General features: G+C 38.2%; 1 long non-coding RNA gene across 8 annotated transcripts in view; it reads right to left on the bottom strand.

Moving 5' to 3' along the window:
- The window catches only part of LOC110347145 (uncharacterized), a 116,876-nt gene that overhangs the window by 92,493 nt on the left and 10,862 nt on the right, over nt 1-13,521 (bottom strand). For 2 of the 8 annotated variants that reach the window (XR_015446851.1, XR_015446847.1), the window contains exon 3: nt 6,634-6,721. The exons of the other annotated variants lie outside the window; for them this stretch is intronic. This is a non-coding gene — a long non-coding RNA (uncharacterized LOC110347145). The remainder of the gene's footprint in view (nt 1-6,633; nt 6,722-13,521) is intronic. 8 annotated transcript variants of the gene reach the window in all.

Genomic DNA, 13,521 nt, shown 5'->3' with positions numbered 1-13,521 from the left:
CAGCCCTCATGACTTGGCCACCTTGTTTTGGTTGTTGGCTATCTTGTTTTCCATCATTACTGACATCGTTCTTCTTTTTTGGTACAGGGGATCGAACTCGGATCCTTGAGCTTGCGAGGCAGGTGGCGGAACCACTGAGCTAAATCCCCAGCCCAACATCATTATTCTTAGTGACTCTGACATTCTCATGGATGCTCCATAAAACTTCTTTGGCTTCCTCACATCCAGTGATATTTTTCTCCTGCCTGCCTCCACTGCTCACTTCCATTGCTGTACCCTAAAACTTGTACCACCGAAATATCTCTCAATGTAACACCAGAAACTCAGAGACAATAGAGTAATGCTTTCAAAATTCTAAAGGAAAATTACTTCCTAACTAAAGATCTATACCCAGTCAGACTGCTAATCAAGTGATGGGGTAGATTAAAGACATTTCAAACAGCCGAGATCTCATATAGCCCTTGATGCTTGGATCATCTGAGATGCAGATTTCACCCCCAACAGAAGTGTTATACTTTGACATATTTTTGAGAGATGGAGCTTATCCATGAAGAGTTTAAAAAATAGAGAGCTGCTTATTTCTTCTACTCACATCTCTGCAGGATAATCAAAACAGTCCACACTACTGCCTTACCAAACAACCTGACCACTGCAATCCATGTATTTCTTGGTACAAGTGGTTTTCTGGTTGGTTAGCTCTCAGAAAATATTTTTCAATTAAAAGAAAAACCTCTGATTTTAATCAGTTTCATGACGCATATATTCCCATTATTGGCAATTTCTATTTTATTTTTAATTGACAAGTAAAAATCATATTTTTATGGCAGACAAGATGTTATTTTTTATAAAATATGTATTCATTGTGTAATGACCAAATTGAACTAATTAACATCTGCATTATCTCACATATTTTTTTTCCAGTGAAAACAATAAAAATCTACTCCTTAAGCAGTTTTCAAGTATACATTACACCATTATTAACTACAATCACCATGTTGTACAGTAGGTCTCTTGAATTTATTCCTCCTATCTGACATTTTGTATCCTTGATCAACTTCTCCCCAGTCCCCATCTTCTCCACTCTCACACACAACGGGGGCGATTTCAAGCTGCTAACATGAGATCAATTTCCTGAAACCATCAGCCAGCTCCAGCATGCCACTGTGTGACACAACAGCACTTACAACTTTGCCCACTAACTTCCTTAAAAGGGATTCTTATAAACTCAGGAAAGCTGAAGACAGGCTTGCTCCAAGACTTTTCCTGTAGAAGCCTTTATTTAACAGTATTGCTCTTTCTCAACACAGTAACATGAGTACTTGGTAGTCAGTTTTTCGAAACTAAATAATATATTATACATAGGCAAGAAATATGTAAAGAAAAGCAAAAGGCAAGATATTGATTGCTTCTTGTGGTGACAGAAGGGAAGTAATTGAGGAGGAACACACAGGGGGCTTCTAAGGTATTGAAAGTATTTTATTTTTTAAGCTGGCTAGTGAATACATAGGTATGTATTTTATTATGCCTATGCTATTTTTATGTTAGATATATTTAATAGTTTAAATGTTTAAGCAATGATAGGATAAAAGAAGAAACACTTAAATGAACAAGTATGCAGTAAAATTAAATACAGTAGAACATTTTATATAATCTTTGATTATAAGAGCCTTCCTTAGCAAACTCCAAATCCCAAATCTAGAAATGTGAGATTTGATGACATCAAAATTTAAAACATCTGTACAACCAAAGGTAATATAAACAAAATTAAAAGATAAATCAGTAGGAAAGAAAGTTTTCTGTTGTGTGAGAAAATGATTAATACTTTAAATATATGAAGAGCCTCTATAAGTCAATGAGAAAAAGACAAATCAGTAAAAACGTCTTGAGGGAAACTCAACTGTTTCATTATGGTTACTTCTTAGGAGGAATATGACTGGAAGATTAACACTTACAGCATTTATCTTCTATACCACTTGAATCTTTAGGAGTATGTATATGAAGATTTCTTATGTCATTTTAATATAATAATGTTAATGTTTCCATAATCAGGAGAAAATTTTATCAAAAGGTATTTGATAATATTCAATTTAGTATAGGTTTGGTTAGAGTCTCTTTAATGAGTAAGTCAGTTTATGTTTGTCAAAGCAGCCTATGGGCAATACGGAATCACAGTCACAAAATTATGTATCTCTGACTCCTCTCCCATCTGTTCTGCAGAAGTTATAAATAACCTGTTGAGTTTTTAAAAAATATTTCTGGAAAGAAGTACTCAGAGGCTATCTCACATGTGCTCTAAAAATGAATCTTCTTTGCTGCCATGTGGTGCCTGCCATTTTCCTTCAGTACTGATGATGCCTCCTGTTCCTGTCAACACCAAGAGGGGCTAGTATGTCAACAATGCCTGGGAAGACTGCATGGACTGATGTCTGAGCTGAAGGAACTGATGCTGTTTATCAAAGATACTGAAGGTACCACTGCCAAGAGAGCTAATGCCCTCAACAATAACAGTGCCTTATTGCTGCAATCACTGCCATCATCTCAGTACATCTTTCCTTAACCTCCAAAAGGTCTATGGTTTGGACCTTCAAAATACATCTCAAGTATACCAGTTCCTTCCCGAGTTCATGATTAACTTTTCTCGTGCTATTACAAATGCTCTACGAATTGGTCTCCCTGTTTTCATTATTGCAACTATCCAATCTATTTTCCCCAACAGTAAAATGATAATTTAAAATAGAAATTAGATCCTATTATTTCCCTCCTCAAAACCATTCAGTAATTCTTCATCATACTTAAAGTTTAGACTCCTTATCATGATTTGCTAGGCTTATATGGCTCCTGACTACCTCCAGAACTTCATCTTGTGCCATTCTCCCCCATTCAGCCTGATCTGGACATATTGGCATCTTTTCTCTTTTTCAGACATGCTAAGCTTGCTACTGCCTTGGGGTCATTTTATTTGCTATTCCTTTGCCTACTGTGTTTTCCTGGCAATTCATATAATTGACTCTTGTCATTCATACTTCAAATGTTACCTCTTCATAAAAGCAGCAAATAAACATATGAAAAAATGTTCAACATCACTGGTCATTCAAGAGATGCAGATGAAAACAACGCTGAGATTCTACCTCACCCCAGTAAGAATACCTGCTATCAAGAAAGCAACAAATAACAAACGCTGGTGGGGTTGTGGGGAGAAAGGAACCCTTCTTCATTGTTGGTGGGAGTGCACAGTGGTGCAATCACTTTGGAAATCAATATGGAGATCTCAAAGAACTAGGACTGGAAGTCCCATTTGACCCAGCTATCCCTCTACTGGGTATCTTCCCAAAAGAATTAAAAGAATCATACCACAGTGATATATGCTCACCCATGTTTATAGCAGCACAGTTTGTAATAGCTAAATCTTGGAAGCAGCCCAAATGCCCATCAACTGAAGACTGGATAAAGAAGATGTGGGTTTTTTATAAAATGGAGTACTACTCAGCCATAAAGAGTGAGAAACTACAGACATTTATAGCTAAGTAGATGCACATTGAGGCCATACTCTTAAGTGAAATAAATAGGACACACATGGGTAAATACCAAATAGTTTCTCTGGTGTGAAAAACTAAAAGTGCAAATAAGGATAAAAATGTATAATTGATATTGTGAAATAGGAAGAAAAGGTCTAAAGGAGTAGGGAAAGAAAAGAAGGGAAAAGAAAAAATATGAGAAAAAGAACAAAATGGAAACAAAGTCTTTGTAAATAGGGAAGGATGGGGGGCGTGAAGGGAGGGCAGGGGAATGGGGAAAAAATAAGAACCAAGATACATCATGTAAAGGTACAAGATCCTAATGCTGAATGTAACTGTACTGTATACCTAAAATGTACCAATAAAGTTAATGGAAAAATAATAAATGTTACCTCTTCAAATCAACTTCTCGGAATTCAAATAGGCATTCATTATTCCCCATTATATCACTCTCTTTAAAGCTTTTCACAGCACTTAGCAATGCTTGATGTAGTTTTGGCCATCTCCACCCATTAGTATTCATGATTCAAGAGAGAAAAGAGAGAGTCTACCCTGTTTGTCACTGTATTCTCAGTACCTAGGCTAGTGCATGGTGTAAAGTACAGGCTCTCAATAAAATTTTGGTGCTGTTAGTGTTATTGCCAATGTCAAAATTGTTGACTTCTTGTTCTCTTACTATAGAGAGTTTATAGAGGATACTATTATTTCAGCTTTTATTTCATTGTAATTTCTTAGCCCTAAGTCTCAGGGGTGGTGTCTTGGTTACACTTCTCACTGCTGAAACAAAATACCTGACACCCAAAATTAAAGGAAGAAAGGTTTATTTCAGCTCACAGTTTATAGAGGTTTCAGTCCATGGTTAGCTGCCTCCAAGGCAGGACAGCATGGCACAGGGGTATGGCAGAGGAGAAACAGTCCATGGCAAAGCAGGCAGAGAGCACCAAGCAGCCTGCCTTTCCCTTTTATCCCATCCAGGATACAAGCCTTTTGGGTGGTGCCACCCACACCCAGAGTGGGGCTTCTGTCTTCAGTAAATATATTCAGCCACACCCAGAACTATGTTAATTCCAATCAATGGACTAATTTAGTACCACATACCCTTAATCCCAGTATAACACACCATAGAAAAAGCCACCTCTGAAAAGCCCCACCTATGAGCACAGGAGGCTTTGGGGAGACATCTAGATACAAGCCATAACATGTGGCATTTGAGTATGGCTTCAGGTCTGACTCCTGGAAGCTCTGCCTAGGGGCAGTTTGGTTGCTGGACACATGCTGCCCTCAGCACTACTTTTTCCATGACCACAAGCCAGTATCCCATACTTGTACCTTTCTAGGCTTTCATCCTCTACATGAAGAATTCCCAAACTTGGCTGCACAAAGAATTACTTGTAGATATTTAATAAATATTAATGCTTGGCCAGGTTCCACTCTCAGAAGTTTTCATTAATTGATGGTATACATCCTTGGCATTGTGTTTCTTTTTGTTAACTTTTTAAATTAGTATATGTTTGTGATACATAATAATTACATTAATCATATTCATATCTCATGTGGATCATTTTATTTTTTTTGGTACCGGGGATTGAACTTGGGTCCTTGCGCTTGCAGGGCAGGTGGTGGAACCACTGAGCTAAATCCCCGGCCCCTCATGTGGATCATTTTTACTCCTCCCTGTTTTTTACCATGTCTCTTTTATTTTGCTCTTTAAATTACTTATATTTTGGTTCACTCATATTAGAGAAACCATGCAATATTTAACCATGTCTGCTTTATTTCATTTAGTACTAGGGTCTCAAGATCCATCCATTTTCCTATAAATGACTCATATTTATCTTTTGTTATAGCTGAATAGTACTCCAATGTGTATATGTTTTCTTTATCAATTCATCTGTTGATGCAAAAATTGGCTGCTCCCATAATTTAGCTATTGTGAGTTGTGCTACTATAAATGTAGGCAGGCATGTATGACTATAATATGATGACTTTAACTCTTTCAGGAAGATACCTAGAAGAGGTACAGCTGGGTCAAATGTAATTTCTATTTTTAGTTTTTTTGGGAATCTCCATAATGCTTTCCATAGTTGTACTAGTTTTATCATCCCACCAACAATGTAGAAGGGTTCCTTTTTCCCCACAACTTCACCAGCATTTGTTGTGTGTGTGTGTGTGTGTGTGTGCCTTTGATAATAGCTGTTTTTACCAGAATAAGATGGAATCTCAGTGTTGTTTTGATCTGCATGTCTCTAAATAGTCAAAGATGCTAAACATTTTTTCATGTATTTACTGGTCGTTTGTACTTCTTCTAAGAAGTGCCTATGCATTTCAACTGCTGAGCACTGAGATTCTTTATAGGTCCAAGGCTGACAACCACTGCTATAGAATAAATTATTTTATGAGGAGGGGGAGTCCTTGATTTTCATATAAGCAGATTACAGGTAAGTCAATTTCAGGTTTTCTTGACTCTTCTGTACCCCTTGTTAAATTATGATTAACAACAAATTTAGGCTTAAGCTGGTCCCTGGGTGCATATTTATTCTACCACTCATTAATACTGAAATATTAATAGATAATATTTTGCTCAAACTCAGGGTCCTAAATATTCATTTAATGATCACATTAACTGAGTTGAGGCACTTTTAAAAATGTAATATGTACTTTTTGTTATAAAGGGCTGTTAGGTAAGGTAAACAAATGAGAAAGAAAGGGAGGATATTTTCAAACTTTCAAAGAAGCCAGCTATCACATTAATGAATATAAATCTAAACTTTCTATCTCCAGCCCTGTCAACTTTCAAATATCCAGCTTATATATTCAAGAGCATCCTAGCTATTTCTCCAAAGATTTAACCTAGGATTCTACCTAGCATTTAACCAAATACTAAAATAAAACACATGCCTCCCCAAACTGACTTTCCTTTGTGGTTTGTTTCTGGTTGTGATATTTTTATTCTCCCAGTCACCCAAATGAGCAGCTTCATAGTCCTGTACACTTTTTCCTATGTGCCTCTCCTTTCATGTTCCAAGCTGAGTTTACTCTCCAAATATTTCTCACATTTGATTCTTCACCCTTATCCCCATTGATACAGTCCTATATCCAGACTTACAGGGCTTCTCACCTGAATGATTGTATTAATCTGTTCATGGGTCTCTCTGAAACAGGGTTGAGTCATCCATTTCTTCCTTAACATTGCCACCAGAGTGAGCCTGTAAAGCCAAAACATCTGCCCGTGATAGACTACTGCTTAAAACCCATCAGTGGTTTCATAACAAATACATAAAGTACAAATGTTTCTTCAGAGCCCTCTAAGATCTGACTCCTACTTACTTCTCCAAACACATCTTTGCTTCTCTTGTATACCAAGACCTAACTTTTCCAAACCTGCAGTTTCTTAGGTGCTATTTCCTCAGCCCATCATGTTATTCCTCTTCTTAATCTGGTAAATTATACAGAATTCAAGATTCAACTAAGGGGCTTTCTTCTTGTTTTAGGCAAAAGTAGTCACACTGGTCTGGGAATCAAGATTTTTTAAGTTCTCTAGATGACCCCAATGTGTATCCAAAGTTCAGAACCACTGCTATCATATTATCTTTAAAATACATTGTATTTCAACCAGTTTTCAGTATATCTGCCCTCCACTCTATACACTAATATTTTTGAGGAAAAACTATTGCTTACTCAATGTTGCAATCCCAGTACCTTTTGAGAATAAATGAATAAATGAGTGAACAAAACACACATATTTCCACTAATATTTTTGTCCTATCAACTATATATAGTTCTCCCATATAAAAATGTCATGCAACATTACCTTATAAGAATTGTCTTGCTGATTTAGACTACGTATTGTCCCCAATAGTGTATAAGATCATGATTGTTCTCACTGACATCAACCTCACCCTGCTCAGAAATATACACATACTAGTTCTAACTTCTTTTAATAATTTATTATGAACCCATTATAGGCAAATTCATAAATCTCTCCAAAAGTTATTTATAATTTTTGTTAGTTATGTTTCCTGAGGATAAATTTACTATAGGTATGCAGCAACATTCCAGGGTCTGTTAGTAGTCTCAGAGTGTAATGAAACCACCCAAAACTTTCTTTTTTAGATAGAACTCGATCCTACAACCAAGGGCAATTTATTCTCAGAGCAGCTTCTCTGGGTGGCTTCATTACACCACCACATTCTTATCAACAGCTGCTCAGCTAAATAGTCCTCAAGACAGCTCAGCCAGGATAGCTAAAAAAACTTGAAGATATTTCTGGAATTACAAGAGAGATAATTATGAGACCACAGAAACAGAGAACACCTGCTGTTGACATTCCACTGCAAAGACACCGAAAACATGAGCTTTTATCCTAGGTAAGAATATCAAACCATAGTTTGGAGGACTCTGGACATGGAGACATATGAAAACCTAACCTGAGTTGGGTCTGGAATGTGTATTCTTCTAACCCACCTACTTTGGCAGGAGTGTCCTATTAAAAGGCTCTCTCAACTCTTTTCACTTCATTGACCTACATATACATAGGGTATTTTTTGGCTAGGACCATTATCCTTTTGCAAAAGAACAAGGCAAAGACTTGAATATTTAATAGGGTCATATGCTAGCAGCCAAAAAATTTCCTGGGTGCATGTGTAGTCAGATCAAAAAATACAGAGTTCAAAAAACCTGTAATCCTAACACTCATGAGGCTGAAGCAGGAGGATTACAAGTTAGAGGCCAGTCTGAGCCACATAGTGAGTTTAGCCTGGAGTACACAGAAAGACCTAGCCTGAAAAATTCGAGAGAGAGAGAGAGAGAGAGAGAGAGAGAGAGAGAGAGAAAGGGGGGGGGCAGAGGAAAAAAGGAAGGAAGGAAGGAAAGGGAAGGAAGGGAAGGAAGGAAGGAGAAGGGAAGGGAAGGGAAGGGAAGGGAAGGGAAAGGGAAGGGAAAGGAAGGGAAGGGAAGGGAAGGAAGGGAAATGAAATGAAATGAAAGGAAAGGAATGAAAGGAAAGGAAAGAAAAAAGAAAAGAGGCACAGGGCTCAGGGCTGACATGTGCATCAGGAAGTGTTACTTATGCTCAGGGCCCATCTAACCTGGCCACGATATGATGCTGTTCTGCACAGACTGCAAAATGTTCAGATTCTGTACTGTAAATCAAAATATGATAAGAAAAAAAACTTCTAAAAAGAAGTGCAATCTTCACAAGTTCCAGTGGACTAAAGCAATCCGAAAGCAGCTGATAAAGAGTTTACAGTAGATAATTCATTTGAATTTGCTAAATGTAGAAAAATGAACCTGCCAAATACTCAGTGGTGCCGCCACCTGCCTCACAAGTGCAAGGTCCTGAGTTCAATCCCCAGTACCAAAAAAAAGTGTTACATACACGTACCAATGCCCCATGATGAAGGTAATCATTATGTACTGCAATTATACTAATAAAAGTAAAAATTAATAAAAGAACATAGTAGAAAGCTATAAACACAAGGAAAGTAGTCTAAAGAGAACTGTCTCCAGATAAAAATGGCAAAAGTTCTTCCTATTTTCAGGATATAAAGGAGAAGCACCTTGTTCTCTAATGGAAGGCTCCACTGAAGTTGCAAATGAAATGAAATGGACCAAATCACCCTCTGATGGCTCCTCATTTTTTCTGTAACAATTGGCTCCCTCAGTCTATTCTAAAACACAACAAACTGAAAGCACTGAGAGGGAAATCTAGGGGAAAGTTACTTGCTTTTGTAATGATGGCAAGTATAGCAGTGCTCAATTCTGCACAACTGAAACTACTAAGTAGGTCATTCCAGAATTCACTGTTTACACTCCATTAACTCAATAGTCCCCAGACCCTGAACATGAAGTCCTATCTTTTCAAATTAATCTTCCCTACTACTCTCTAGTCCCAGAGTATAATTGTCTTAGTTATTTTTCTCTCTTTGCTTCAACAAAATATCTGACACCCACAAGTTAAGGGAGGACAGGTTTATTTGGCTTATAGTTCCTAGAGGTTACAGTCCATAATTGGCTGACTCCAAAGCAGGGTGGCACACAGAGGAGAGACAGTTCAAGGTGGGCAGAAGGTAGCAAAGTAGCAAGGGACCTTAATAGCACTTTTCTGCCCCTTCTATCTTATCCAGGCTACTTAGGGCAGGTAACACTCATACCCTTAATCCTAGTGTCCTTGAGCCTAGCACTGCACCATGAATCAGTTCCAGCATTACACACTCTATATCCAGCCACCTCTGAAAAAGCCCCACCTATGACTGCATAAGGCTTTGGGGGAACATCTATACACAAGCCATAATGACAATATAGGCTTTAACTTCCTTTTTGGTCTCTCAATGGGCAAATTTCTTTGTTATTTGGCCTTTGACAAATTTTTTGACTTTAAATAGAAACAGCACTATCTTCCCAACTACCTCTCATCACCCACTTCCCCCTGGAGGCTCCTAAGATGTTCTGTTTGTCCCTATCTCCTCCTCCCTGCTTGTGATAGAGGGCCTGCTCCCATTGTTCCTGGTTCTTGGCCCCCAGGATTACACCATCCAAAATAGGCTGCAGTTTTTCTCAATTGTCTCTCCCTATACCCTCACCCTAGCTCCTGTACTTTACAGCCCCCATCATAATTCTGTACCCAGGTGTCATAGGCTTCTTCCTACCCTGGACAGTGGTCATCCTACATGTCTTGTCTCTTCTTTTTGTTTGCAAAAAGCATTCTTGAATTTGGGAGTTGCTTTTTACAAGTCTACCCTGAGACATGACCTACCTGCCATGTAGGGATGCATTTCCTTTTCTCTCTCCAGTTTAATGTTTCTCCCCATTCAAGATTTAGCTGTACAGACCTTCAAAAGCACTCTCACTGCCACTAATTGTCATCAAGCATTTACAAATATGTAAGATTTCTATATTTAAAGTATAAAATCCCACTTTTAGACTTCTCAACCCCAATTTCAATCTTTTGGAAGAAGGCATTTCTCCATAAATTTGAGTGTTTATAGCTTATGGTTTAATGGCAAATTCTTATGATATAAAAATATAATACAGAGCTGACCGTGGTACTGTGTACTTACAGTCCCAGCTACTTGGGATGCTGAGGTAGGAGGATTTCTTGAGCCCAGGAGAGTTCAGGGTCAGCCTGGGCAACATAGCAAGTCTTTGTCTCTTTGAGAAATACATGGGTGTATGTGATGTGTGTGTATGCACATATAAATACTAATATGAAACTCCCTTAAACAAACTTTGTTTAAAGTGTTATCTAATGACCATCTGTATCATAGTCACTTTGAGTAAGCTTCTTAAAATGCTGATTTGGGGAACGCCCCAAAATATCAGAATTCAATAGACCTGGGGTGAAGTCTCAAGTGAGTCTATAGTTTGAAAAACACTGCAGTTAGAGGTGCTGCTTATGTAGTTTTGTTCACTTTAGGCATCAATATCTTGACCATAGCCAGCAGACAATGCACCCATAACACTCTGTGATGAGCTCTTTGTGACTTTATGATGATAGCAAAAATATTGGCTGAGAATAACTGAAACTGAGCTCTAACAAGAACTATATACCTACTCATGTATATGTCCACACTCACACACACACACACACACACACACACACACACATTATGCTTATTTACCTCATCTGCTGTATTTCAACACAATAAACTCTAAGGGTCTATGGTGGATTTTGATATCAATCTCCAGATCCTCCTAAGGAATTGGCCCTGTATACATTTTCCTTCTAGATTCTAGGGGTTGTGCCTATGTGTTTAAGTTGACATTATCCCAATGCTACCTGATCTGGGAGATCCAATTTTTACTTCAGCATACTTACTAGGAACACCATGCAATTGCCCTAAGTGTCAAGATTTATTTTTATGTTAATATTTATTTCCTTCTAATATGTTCTACAAATGGCTAGCTACCTGCTGAATTACTTTATAGGAATTGGCAATTCTTTTCATGAATCTCTAACTCCATGGTTCCAAAAGTGGGGGTGACTAGGAGGGAAAGGAATATATGAAAATCACCCAAGGAGCTTCTTCATCCTGTCCTCTCCCAAGATACTTGATATTTTGGCAATACCCAAGATTATGGAAAGGGTGGAGAATTTAGGTTGAGTACCACCGGTCTAAACAGCACTGTGTTCTCTAGAACAGTTGGGTTCTCAAATTAAAAAAAAAAAAACAACCGCATTCTTCAAGGTGAGAAAATTGAAGGTGCATTTACCTTTGTTTGAAAAAGCTATGCTTGGTTTAGAGTTTAAACTGAAAACAAACTGTTATGTTAAAACAAATTGTTATGTTCAGATATTTCCCTAAAGCCTCATGTGATCATAGGTGGGACCTTGGAAGATGATCGATTATAGGGGCTCCTAGGTGGGGCCTACTCAGAAGAAGGTCACTGTGGGTGTGATCCAAGTTGTATCTCCTTTCCTGTTTCCTCCTTGTACTCTCTGCCTTCTTGTTGCCATGATGTAAGCAGTTTCTCCTCTGCCATGCTCCTCTGCCATGCTCCTTTGCCATGCAGCCCTGTCTTGAAGCCAGCCAACTACAACTGTAACTGTGAGCTAAAATAAACTCCTGCTTTACATTGTGTCTGGTATTGTATCCTAACAAAGAGCAAGTGACTAAGACAGATTTTGGTACCAAAAAATTTGGTACCATTGCTGAGATGCTGCCCAACCATGTGGTTTAGCTTTTGGAACTGGTTCAAGGGAGGAGTTTGGAAAAGTTCAGAGACATTGGCTGGGGAATACTGTATTACTGAATACCCTAGAACACTGTAAGCCAAGCTGGATAGGAGATTCTGGGCAGGGAGATATAATCTTCCAGGTCACAGCCACAGTAAAACCTTCCTCTTCCATCTAGGCCCCACCTCCTAACAGTATTCAGCTACAATGACTTTATAATCCAATCACCTTGCAAAAATCCCACCTATCACATGAGGCTTTAGAAGGACATCTAGATATAAACTATAACACAAATCTTCTCATTTCCCTCACTACACAGGTTCATAATTGCATAAACATCCTCCACTATCATCCCAATCTTTACTCCTGTGGCGGTATCAGCTCAGAGTATTACTAGTTAATCACTTTTTGCTTCTATCCCTAGATCTACTAAATGACATTTAAATTTACAAATGGCATCTTCAGAGATCGATCTGGTCCAAGTCTTTCCCAGGGTTGATATGAGACATGGTTTAGATTCCAAGTTCTCCCTAGATATGTTGGTATTACACTGGCAAAAAAGGACTAGAAAATTATTAATTGGAATCCCATCCCCAGATGATCTGGGTCACATGTGTCAGATTATAAGCACAATACACTGGAACTATAAGTCAAAACTCAAGTCAAAATTCAGATGACAAGGGCGGATGACAGGGATAAATACTGAATCAAGAAGGACTAAACTGCACTACTTTTAACCTAAAATGTACACAATATCCAGTGCCTCAGTTACTTTTTTCACTACTGGGACAAAATATTAGACACCCAAAATTTAAAGAAGAAAGGTTTAATTCTGTTCACATTTTCTAGAGGTTTAAGTCCACAGTTAGCTAGCTCCAAGGTAGGGTGGTTTGGCAGAGGGGCATTGCAGAGGAGAAATATTCAATGGCAAGGAGGCAGGAGACAGTGAAGCAGCAAGCAGCAGCACCAATCCTGCCTTCTCTCTCCCTCTATATTCTATTCAGGCTATAAGCCTATTGATTGGTGCCACCCACACCCAGAGTGGGACTTCCATCATCAACACCCTGACCTATGCTAATTCCAATCAGTGGACTAATTTAGTACCACATACCCTCAATCCTAGTATCACACACCCTAGATCCAGCCAGCTCCAAAAATTCCCACCTATGAGCACATGAGGTTTTGGGGCACATCTAGATATGTCATAACACCCACCATACCTCTATCAAAACATCAAATTGTATGTCATAAATATATACAATGTTTGTCAATTATACATTAATAAAGTTTTAAAAACTTACTTGGAATATAAAAAGGATTAATACTGAAACT

Source organism: Heterocephalus glaber, unplaced genomic scaffold (assembly GCF_053883595.1).
Source record: "Heterocephalus glaber isolate CG9 unplaced genomic scaffold, H.glaber_assembly_v1.0 deba00001730, whole genome shotgun sequence".
NCBI lineage: Eukaryota > Metazoa > Chordata > Mammalia > Rodentia > Bathyergidae > Heterocephalus > Heterocephalus glaber.
This window is presented reverse-complemented; position numbering and strand designations above follow the sequence as displayed.